This window comes from Pseudophryne corroboree, chromosome 1, assembly GCF_028390025.1.
Source record: "Pseudophryne corroboree isolate aPseCor3 chromosome 1, aPseCor3.hap2, whole genome shotgun sequence".
NCBI classification, from domain to species: domain Eukaryota; kingdom Metazoa; phylum Chordata; class Amphibia; order Anura; family Myobatrachidae; genus Pseudophryne; species Pseudophryne corroboree.
Window position 1 is genome coordinate 405,117,801 of NC_086444.1, and position 10,663 is coordinate 405,128,463.

The 10,663-nt window shown below is 42.4% G+C and overlaps 1 pseudogene; it reads right to left on the reverse strand.

Annotated features, from left to right (window-relative positions):
* Window positions 1-4,498: 4,498 nt before the first annotated feature.
* LOC134945530 (5S ribosomal RNA) lies at window positions 4,499-4,617 on the reverse strand (annotated as a pseudogene).
* Between the last annotated feature and the right edge of the window lie 6,046 nt (window positions 4,618-10,663).

Below are 10,663 nucleotides of genomic sequence, written 5' to 3' on the forward strand. Positions count from 1 at the left end.
TATATGACTTGTTTTTTGTTTTTTTACTAAGTTCAAGCACATAGGAGCACACCCAAAAAAAATGATTGACCCGGACTGGTGAGCTGCCATTCTTTATCGCCACGAAATAGCCAATGATCAATCACAAACCAACAAAAACTACAATGGAGGGAGGGTGGGAAGACTGGAAACAAAGAGGCTTTGGACCACAGCACCAAGCCCCTCAATAAAGTCCAACACAGAAACACCCCCTGCCACACCATAGGCAGTCTAATTCATGTGATGTCCCTGCCATACCATAGGCAGTCTAATTCAAGTGATGTCCCTGCCACACCATAGGTCGTCTAATTCATGTGATGTCCCTGCTACACCATAGGTAGTCTAATTCAAGTGATGTCCCTGCCACACCATTTGCAGTCTAATTCATGTGATGTCCCTGCCACACCATAGGCAGTCTAATTCATGTGATGTCCCTGCCACTCCATAGGCAGTCTAATTCAAGTGATGTCCTTGACACACCATAGGCAGTCTAATTCATGTGATGTCCCTGCCACGCCATAGGCAGTCTAATTCATATGATGACCCTGCCACACCATAGGCAGTCTAATTCATGTGATGACCCCGCCACACCATAGGCAGTCTAATTCATATGATGACCCTGCCACACCATAGGCAGTCTAATTCATGTGATGTCCCTGCCACACCATAAGCAGTCTAATTCATGTGATGTCCCTGCCACACCATAGGCAGTCTAATTCATGTGATGTCCCTACCACACCATAGGCAGTCTAATTCAAGTGATGTCCCTGCCACACCATAGGCAGTCTAATTCATGTGATGTCCCTGCCACACCATAGGCAGTCTAATTCAAGTGATGTCCTTGACACACCATAGGCAGTCTAATTCATGTGATGTCCCTTCCACACCATAGGCAGTCTAATTCATATGATGACCCTGCCACACCATAGGCAGTCTAATTCATGTGATGTCCCTGCCACACCATAGGCAGTCTAATTCATGTGATGTCCCTGCCACACCATAGGCAGGCTCATTCATGTGATGTCCCCATAGGCAGGCTAGTCATGTGATGATTCTTCATGCCAGCCCCCATCCTAGAGATTTAAACTTCCTAATTTCTTATAGCAATCATTCGGTTTCTCTTCTGGTAAGGTTCATGTGTAATTGTCATCATTACCATCCTACTAATTTGTTCCTGGTATTAGGTTCCTCATTACAAGCATATAGCTTTTCTGGCAATTGTAGTCTTCTTTATTTACTTTAATAGGCATAAAATAACTTCCCCCTTAATAAAGCAACAAAAAGGTTTGATTTTACATATACGGTATAAAACTACCATTTCTATAATGCTGCAGTTGTGACTCTAACCCTAAACTTGGGGACTACTACGGTATTCCGGCACTCGGGATTCCGGCGCCCAGCATACCGACGCTGGGATCCTGCCCGCCGGCATACCAGCAGCGGGACTAGCGCAAAAGAGCCCCTTGCGGGCTTGCTGCGGGTACAGTGGCGCACTACGCACGCCACACTATTTATTCTTCCTCCAGGGGTGTCGTGGACACCCCAAGAGGGAAAATAGTTGTCGTATGCCGGCTGTCGCGATTCTGGCGCCGGTATGCTGAGCGCCAGGATCACGACAGTCGGCATATCAAGTTCCACCCCTAAACTTGCATTACAGCAGGGGCTGCATCTGCTCTCGGTAGTTAGGGCACACACCACCCCCACTGTCCTTTCAAGTGTCTACGTTATATTGTTTTTCACTTTTGGGCGCAACATGAGGATCGTTCCAAAATGTTGCTATAAGGCCTACAAAAGTCTAGTTATACATCTTATTGGCAGGATTGTCACCACGATTGTGATGTCAGTTTCATATCATAGAAAGCTCTCAGTGACAATTTTTACATAACTGTCTTGCTTCTTTCTATATATGTGTGCAGCCATGCATGACCACTTGAGCCCTGCTCGCTTAAGCAAGCTTGTAATGAGTGACAAGTACAATGCAGACAGAAAATAACCACCTAGACTCAAAGATTATGGATTTTATTCATTTGGAAATTAGGGAGTGTTCCATTGCTAAGCTGATTACTTTCTTGCATGCACTTAATAGGATTGCCCCTGTAGAAGTGACAGATTCAATCATTAATGACTATTCCTTTGCCACTTGCTTTTAGACTTAATATCTTGATAACCTGCCTGTCTTTTGACAAGTATAAAGCTAGCAGGTTTATCACAGGAGAATCAGGATGACAAGGTTCATGAGCTAATGGGGTGGCTGGCAAGTGAAGTGTAAATGTGTAAATCTGTTTTTATTTGCAAGCGCCGGTACGAGGTGTTGAACAGCCATCACATTGATGTGAAGTCAAAGCTAAGAGCTTGTCAGAAAGTACTGTCACTCACTCCCACCCACCAGCTCTCACATGAATAGGTAATTCCTGCCAGTGATATGCCTGTTACCCCTCCTACATAGGAGTGTCTGGCTTTCAGCGACAGAACCGAGATACTGGGTAAACACAGTTCTGCACTGGTAGACAAATCAGTGTGTACACTGGTCCCTGAATGATAGTGAGCAGCTAGAAGGAAGTGTGGTGCAAGTAAAAGGGAACAGACAGTCGCATAGTTCCTGCAAGAGACCATTAACAGGAAATGAGTTTGATTAAGAACTCCATTTACTATAAAAAGCATAGACACATCTCACTTTGTTCTTAGCAACGCTTAGTACTGGAGTTGACAGTAAATAAATAGCACACTGATGCTCAAGGGATTGTGCTATGTGTCTCCGTGCCTAGTTGTTTAGGGAGCAGGACAGATTAGATGCTTACCAATAAAAGGTTAAGGTGCCCATTTATCATTATATATTTGTAGCTATTTCCCCCCAAAACACCCATTTTCGGAGGTTAGCCGCAAATATTAAGTATCCCCCAAATGTATGAAGGAGGGACCACAGCAGCAGCAGGTTCCTCCATTCACGCCGATAGCTGCATTCCCCACTGGTTTCAATAGGGGATGGGATGTTGCCCAATTTGACAATATTCCCGATATTGGTCCCCATAGCTACCTCCATCTGAAGATTGCTGTAGCCCATTGAGCTGTCTGGGCAGAGGGTTACCCTGAACCCTCCCTGGAAGTGGCTCTGTGCAGTGTGGTCTGACTAACCACGCATGCGCAGACACCCCTAGCAGCTCACTGATCACATCGCAGGGACAGGCTCCTTTATCCAAAAAAAAAACAACCTGAATAATAACTTTGAATTGATTTTTGTTTTCCGAAATGCAAGATTATAAAACAACTGAACAAATTATAATTACGATACATATCCCAAACGCATCAGTCATAAATGCATGAAGGGAGCTCCACCACACTCAATGGAAAGTAGATCAGGCTTCTGGATCTCCAGTGTGTGGTCTGGGGGCTTGATGACACAATTTGGAAGGATTTATATTGTTGTGGACCAGTCTGCAGCTTTTCAAGGGTATAAATAACGGTATTACATATTGGGGTTTGGGCTATAGTAACATGATCATTGATTAATGAAGCTAAATAGAACAGTATTTTAGATGAAAATCAGAAAGGTTGCAATAGAAGAAGTGGGTATTTCTATAGTTGTACGGGTAGTAGTAATGTAAACTTTTCACACTACACATTGTGCATTTCCTTCCTGTAATATAAACTTACAAATGTAGATGCAGATAAATTTTTTCATTGATTTGCTATTCAATAAAGTGTTTTTATGCAAATAGCAATGTTCTGCACACCCATGTTTTACATGTTTATAAATTATTTTGATTAACTTGTCCTTTTGTGACAGACAGGGCATTTAACTGCTTTATCATAGGAAATGTCCATTCTTGATCTCAGGATTTGTTTGCTATACATGTAAATAAATGGTTAAAAATCAAAAATAAATTATGTGGGCCCCCCCACCAAATCCCTAACCATCCCAGACCTCTGAACCTGGGCTGGTACTGGAATATCGTGGGAATAAACTGTTCAGGGTTCCCCCTATTTCCAATATCCAGCACCAGGGGAACACAAAGTGTGGGGTACTCCCTGCCATAACGGCAACTAGCCCCAAACTGGTCAACCCAGATCTTAAATCCCTAGGGATGTGGAAGTGAGTATGGTCCCTCCTTCCCCCCGCCCCCAAAAAAACCCAAGGACAGCCATCCGTGGACTTTGTCGTGGACACCCAGGAGTGGGAATAGCTGTGGTGGCGCTGCTGAAATTGGTATTCTGACTGCCGGGATACCGACTGCTGGGATACATCCCAAATATGTTGTACAAAACAAAGAATGAAAGAAGGTAGCCTTGGTTAGAAACACTCAAACTCAGAGACAGGGTTATGGTCAATTTACATTAAAACGGTTGTCCAACTCTGTAAACACACTTATGATTGTGAAAATCTTAAAGAGAATATGATATTGCTTATGCACAAATGCATGAATTTTACAAGACAGAAACCATACACAATGTTTCTTAATACTGCTGATAGTGTGAGCGATTTAACCTACAACACCTGGTATTCCCTATTGGTCATCCGACCAGGTACTAGCCAGGCCCAACACTATATTGCTTCCAAGATCGGACGAGGTTGGGCATATATAATGTGGTATGATTGTAGGTTTCACCAGACCATCAACGGCAAAAGACCACCATTACAGGGGAAGCTTGTCTGTAGAGAAAGATCTTATAGTTTGAAGTATGCCTAAGCAAGAGAAATTTTTACAAATATATATAAGTGATCATCATTTGCCCACAGATAACCCAGATGTTAGGGCATACAGAGGTTTTAAATCATCTGATAACTTCTTAAAACCATATGGACAATCCTCCGATTGTTTGTTCCCACATAGGCTTTATTTCCAGTGAGAGGCATGAGGCACCAATGCCCCAAAGTGTCTTAAATGACCAAATTGTTATTAAGGATCGTGGTGGTTATGTTAGAGGCTGAGATCATGGTATTCCCACCTTTCTACTGTTCTCCCGTCGTGCCAATAAATTGGTATAGGACAGCATATGAGAGAGGGTGTGATGCCGTCCTTCAGCTGGAAAGAAGAGTGAGTGAGCTATCCAACACTGTGGTGGTGAGGAAGTCCTCCCTGGTGCAAGGTGTTGCAGTGCAGGGAATTCACCTCCTGCACCCGGCCACTGTGCGATGTGCTCATAGTGGAGGACAGTGAAACAAAGATAACAACATAAAAAACAAAGCATATGTATCTGATTAATCCCAATTGTCCTAAAATCTCTAGAATACAAGGCCTAATACATATATGTGCGCAGGTACTGAAAATCAAAACATAAATCACAAAGAAGGGGAAGAGTAAAAGTCCAAAAGAAAAATAGGTCTCTTCAACATTCTAATCTCACAAACTCATAAAAGAGAACCCATAACAGCGTAACAAGTACAGTACCAGTCAAAAGTTTGGACACACCTTCTCATTCAATGGTTTTTATTTATTTAATTATTTTCTACATTGTAGATTAATACTGAAGACATCAAAACTGTGAAAGAACACATATGGAATTATGTTGTAAACAAAAAAGTGTTAAATCAAAATATGTTTTATATTTTATATTCCTCAAAGTAGCCCCTTTTGCTTTGATGACAGCTTTGCATACTCTTGGCATTCTCTCAATCAGCCCAGAGGTGCTGAGCACTTGTTGGCTGCTTTTCCTTCACTCTGCAGTCCAACTCATCCCAAACCATCTCAATTGGGTTTAGGTCAGGTGATTGTGGAGGCCAGGTCATCTGAAGCAGTACTTTCCTTCTTGGTCAAGTAGCCCTTACATAGCCTAGAGGTGTGTTTGGGGTCATTGTCTTGTTGAAAAACAAATGATGGTCCCAGTAAGCGCAAACCAGATGGGATGGCATTGCGCTGCAGAATGCTGTTTGATGGTTTTTGCAACTGCACTTGAGGATACTTTCATAGTTCTTGAAATTTTCCGTATCGACTGACCTTCATGTCTAAAAATGTAATGATGGACTGTCATTTCTCTTTGCTGAGTTGAGTGGTTCATGCCATAATATGGATTACAACAGTAGTCAAATAGGGGTGTCCACTGTGTACTAACCCTGCCTCTGCACAACACAACTGAAGGTCTCAAACACATTAAGAAAGCAAGTAATTCCACAGATTGACTCTTGACAAGGCACATCTGTTAATTCAAAACCATCCCAGGAGACTACCTCATGAAGCTGATTGAGAGAATGCCAGGAGTGTGAAAAGCTGTCTTCAAAGCAAAAGGAGACTACTTTGAGGAATCTAAAGTATAAAACATATTTTTATTTGTTTTACACTTTTTTGTTAACAACATAATTCTATATGTGTTCTTTCATAGTTTTGATGTCTTCAGCATTAATCTACAATGTAGAAAATAATTAAAATAAATAAAAACCATTGAATGAGAAGGTGTGTCCAAACTTTTGACTGGTACTGTATCTGTATCTGCAACAATTGTTTCCGTTGGTAGATGTAACAGAGGGCTGACAGTATGTATCAGACAATAAACAGCTACAATTACCAGTGCTAAGTGCAATAGGTGGCTGATAGTACTTCAATAATGTTTATTAAATCATAGCCATTTCCCTATCCATTTCCCTATCCTATTCATTTGGTATAAATGCCGTTGTCCATTATTTTTATGTAACTGATAAAAGCCCCAATATAGAGAAAATTTCCAAGTATGCCTTCCTGCATTAGTTTGCAAATTGCCCTGGTACGGTGCATGTATAGTTAAATAACTTGGCCTTGATGCAGAATTGCCAGCGTTACCGTACAGCGTGCCCCTCACGTGACCCGGATTACTCCTCCCGACGTACATTTCACGTGTGTTTGTTCACGGGTTCAAGTATAAAGGTACACAATGATATATTACAAGAATTTGTCTCAAATACATGTCAGTCACCTCAGAGACCACATACAGTATATTATTTTCTTCCCCATACTATCCTACTGTCCTATGTGGCATCCCTAACCCAACCCCCTTTTCCTCTACATCCCAAATATACAAGCCATAATTATAAGAGGGAAACAGCACTTATGGGGCACTCAGATTAGTATACAATGATTAAGTATAAAACATAACTTTTAATCACTTTGCCAATAAAATTTAATAAACATGCCATATATCACAAGTATGCGCTAAATGGAACCACAAATAGGCAAAGCAAAACATAGAAAAAGGAACAATAATGTCAGCACCGGCGGCTGCATGCGTCTTAAAGGAGCAACACTTGAATTGCTCCATCAGGCGCCAACACACTTGAATTCCCCCATAGAGGTGAAGGGCAATGCTAGCCTTTTAATATAGAAAAATGAGAGGATGTTGTGGAGATTATCCACGTAGGTGGGCGATGATAAACAAAAGGTGAATGCAGGACAGTCTAGAGCCGGGATGGGCCCAGGTACTTTTCAAGGGGTGTGGCCTAATCACAGGAGGTGTGGTAATGTACCCTTAGAAAAAAATACAGAAAATTATAGTATTTTAAGCACCTCCATGGCCACTGCTGCTGCTAGGTAAGAGGGAGAGGGCCTGGGCCCCTACTGGACCCTCACTGGGCCCCTCCATCAGATCTGGGCCCAGTTAATTTGTACCCTCCCTCCCTCTCTCGGCACCACTGGGTGAATGTTAATGTCACAGATTAAAAACAGTATTCCTACTCACATGGAAAAGAGTATAAAGTACATACATATCCTCAAAACAAATGAAAAAAATTGTGTTTTTTCACCCTAATGGGGCAAAGATGGTCCAAACATAAAATTGTAATGGCTGGAGATTTGATTAATATCTGTTGGAACAATGTCATAAATAGGTCATGAATAAAAGGAAATAAATAGTGTATGAGTCTGTACTGGGTGGTCTGTATCTACTGTCAGGTGTGTGCATCAATGCAATGAACTGCGTACACCACACATTCCAGACCCTCCAACGTGACCCGCCTCACTAGGTACAAAATGCTCTGTTTCTGGACTTCCCTCTTAATTTATTATTTCCATCACCTGTGTAGAAACAGCTTTCGTATCATTGAACTAGTTCAACACATGTGATGGAAATCATAAATTAAGAGGGAAGTCCAGGAACAGAGCATTTTGTACCTAGTGGGGCGGGTCATGTTGGAGGGTCTGACATTCAGGAAACAATGAAGGGACAATAAGGCAGGTTCCTGCTATTGATAGCCTTTCATTCAGCAGACCATGATGCAAGCAGAGCAGGGATCAGTTGAATGATTTCTAATCAATGGGAGCACCTGTGAATTGGAAGAAGAGCAGTACCTTACAGAGCAGCTCAGAAATCAACACTGTCATCTGAGTGAGGAGAGCAAGACCACTGTTTGCACATACTTTTATTCATGACTAGGCTTACCATACTATCCCTCAGTGATTTACAGTCTGCTGCCATTTGGGAAGTTGGGAGGGGGCGGCGATGGCCACAGTTTGCGAAAACAGAGGCACGTCACCGCCGTTTAGGGGGAGGGAAGAGGCCATGGATCTCCGTTGTAGGAAATAGATTTCCTGGTTTCTGCGACGGGTGGCTTCAGTGGCTGATGGTGGGAGAGAGTTCTGATGCTGCGTCCTGAGACGGGTGCTGGAGCTATATGTGCTGAGAAGGGTGCTAGAGGTATATGTGCAGAACATATGAGTACTGAGAAGGGTGCTGGACATATGTGTGCATAGAAGGGTGCTGGAAACATATGTGCTGAGAAGGGTGCTGGAGATAAATGTGCAGAACATATGAGTGCAGAACATATAAGTGCTGAGAAGGGTGATGGAGATATATGTGCAGAGAAGAGTCTAGAACAATGGAGTGCTGACAAGGATGCTGGACATATGAGTGCCGAAAAGAGTGCTGGATGTATGTGTGCAGAAAAGTGTGCTGAAGATATATGTGCAGAAAAGTGTGCAGAGAAGAGTCCAGAACATTGGAGTGCTGACAAGGATGCTGGACATATGAGCGCTGAGAAGGGTGTTGGAGATATATGTGCAGAACATATGAGTACTGAGAAGGGTGCTGGACATATGTGTGCATAGAAGAGTGCTGGAAATATATGTGCTGAGAAGGGTGCTGGAGATATATGTGCAGAACGTATGAGTGCTGTGAAGGGTGCTGGACATATGTGTGCATAAAAGGGTGCAGGAAATATATGTGCTGAGAAGGGTGCAGGAGGTATATGTGCAGAACATATGAGTACTGAGAAGGGTGCTGGACATATGTGTGCATAGAAGGGTGCTGGAAATATATGTGCTGAGAAGGGTGCTGGAGATATATGTGCAGAACATATGAGTGCTGAGAAGGGTGCTGGACATATGTGTGCATAAAAGGGTGCTGGAAATATATGTGCTGAGAAGGGTGCTGGAGATACATGTTCAGAACATATGAGTGCTGAGAAGGGTGATGGAGATATATGTGCAGAGAAGAGTCCAGAACATTGGAGTGCTGACAAGGACGCTGGACATACGAGTGCCGAGAAGAGTGCTGGACATATGTGTGCAGAGAAGGGTGCTAGAGATATATGATACTGAAGATATACTGAGCAGCTCTATTTTATACTGCAATTTGGAGTTCAGTTAGGACTACCAGAGGGGGTCAGTGATCCAAATAAGAATAAAGCAATCTGCTCCCCCAAACCAGAGGTATTGTCTCTGCAGGTAAAGGGAATAGGAAGCATATCCGCAGCAAGAGAGGATAATTCAGATCAAAACCAAATAAACATAGGCAGAGAGATGATCATAGCTAGGAACAGGAAAAGCATAATCACAACTCTAAAAGCTATGTGTGCAAATGCTAGGCACTTAGGAAATAAAATCCCAGAACTAATTGAAATAATGACAAGGGATGATCTAGATATTGTGGCTATTACAGAGTCATGGTGCAATGAAAATGATGACTGGGACATAGCTGTACCGGGATATACTTTATTTAGGATGCACAGAATGGGAAGAATCATAGGAGGGGTAGCAATGTATGTAAAACAAAAGCATAAATACTACCTTAATACAAAGTATTGAAGACAAAACTGAGGCCATTTGGGTGACCATAGAAACAGGGGAGAAGTCAATTCTTCGTATTGGAGTGATATACAGGTCACCAGGTCAGGACGAGGAACCTATTGCTGGACATCACTAAAATGGCATTAAAAGAAGAGGTAATAATCATGGGAAACTTTAATCTTCCTGATGTAAACTGGGAGGTGCTGCTAGTTACACTAGAAGTGGGGACTTTTTGAATTCCTTGCAGGAACTATCACTCCACCAATTGGCGAGGTAGCCCACTCGGAAAGACACAATATTATACTTAATACTTTCAAATGGAGACAGAATATCTGACGTAAAAGTAAGTGGAAACCTGGGATCCAGTGATCGTCAGGCAGTATGGTTCAGCATAAAGACAGAGAATGACTCATCCCATACAAAAACAAAGGTGTTGGATTTTAGGAAGGCTGATTTTGTCGGGATGGGAAAAAGTGTAAGCGATTCTTTGGCAGAGTGGAGAAACTTGGAAGCAGTGCAGGGGAGGTGGGAAATATTAAAAAGTGCAATATTAAAGGCAACAGACCTTTGTATCAAAAGTGTTAGGAAAAACACAAGGAAAAGGAACCAGTGTGGTTTGCAAAAGAAGTAGCAAATGTTGTGAAAGCAAAAAAGATGGCTTTTAGGAAATATAAACAGAC